Below are 895 nucleotides of genomic sequence, written 5' to 3' on the forward strand. Positions count from 1 at the left end.
TTGTTAATAATCAATTAATCATTGTCAATATCATTTGGATCAATATTACGGCCTTATGGGCAGTTAGGGGTGTACATGGCTCGGCTTGACCCGAAGATTCGGCCCGGTCCCGAACACTTTAGGGTCTAATTTAGTGTGATTTCATCGGGTCTAGGGTCGAGTAAGTGTCTCAAAAATAGACCCGGTCATAAATTCGGGCCGGGTTCGAGTCATAGCTCAGGTCATCCGAACTCGGCCCGGTGGCCCAGTCATCATATACAATTAATATTTTGTGTTATTAGTGATGGATGATGACTATTCTTATGTAGAATTTAAATATTGTAAACCTTAATATTTTATATTATTAGTCATTATAAGATTATAAGTTAATGTTTTATGTTTAAAATGCATAAGACTTTAGACTAATGCATAATATTGTGTTATTTGTATTGATTTAAATATTTGGTGTTACTAAACAATATTAGTATTGATTATGGTTATGCTTTAATTTTAGAGATGGGTAGGTTCTTGTTATATTTTTTTAAGTGAATTTTACTACGTGAATTGTGAAATAATGGTTGGAGATTAGGTGATTTTTACATGCTAAAGACTTGGTTTTCACCCGGCTCAAAGATGCGTAGGTTTCATCGGGTTTAGGATCGGATTATGGTCTAAAAATTAGGCTCGGTCCATATTTTCGGGTCGAGTCTGGGTCAAACCAAACCCGGTGTGGCCCGGCCCATATACACCCATATGGACAGCCAATGGAACATGACTAATTATTAATTTCCTTTTATTAATTAAACATGAGGTTAATTAAGAAGGTAAAAATTTTATTTTTCAATAAAAGGTTTTGATAAGTCTATGAAGTTTGTCAATAAAAAATTACTTAATATATTTTTTATAAATTGAAATT

The sequence above is a fragment of the Arachis ipaensis genome, chromosome B09 (assembly GCF_000816755.2).
Source record: "Arachis ipaensis cultivar K30076 chromosome B09, Araip1.1, whole genome shotgun sequence".
NCBI lineage: Eukaryota > Viridiplantae > Streptophyta > Magnoliopsida > Fabales > Fabaceae > Arachis > Arachis ipaensis.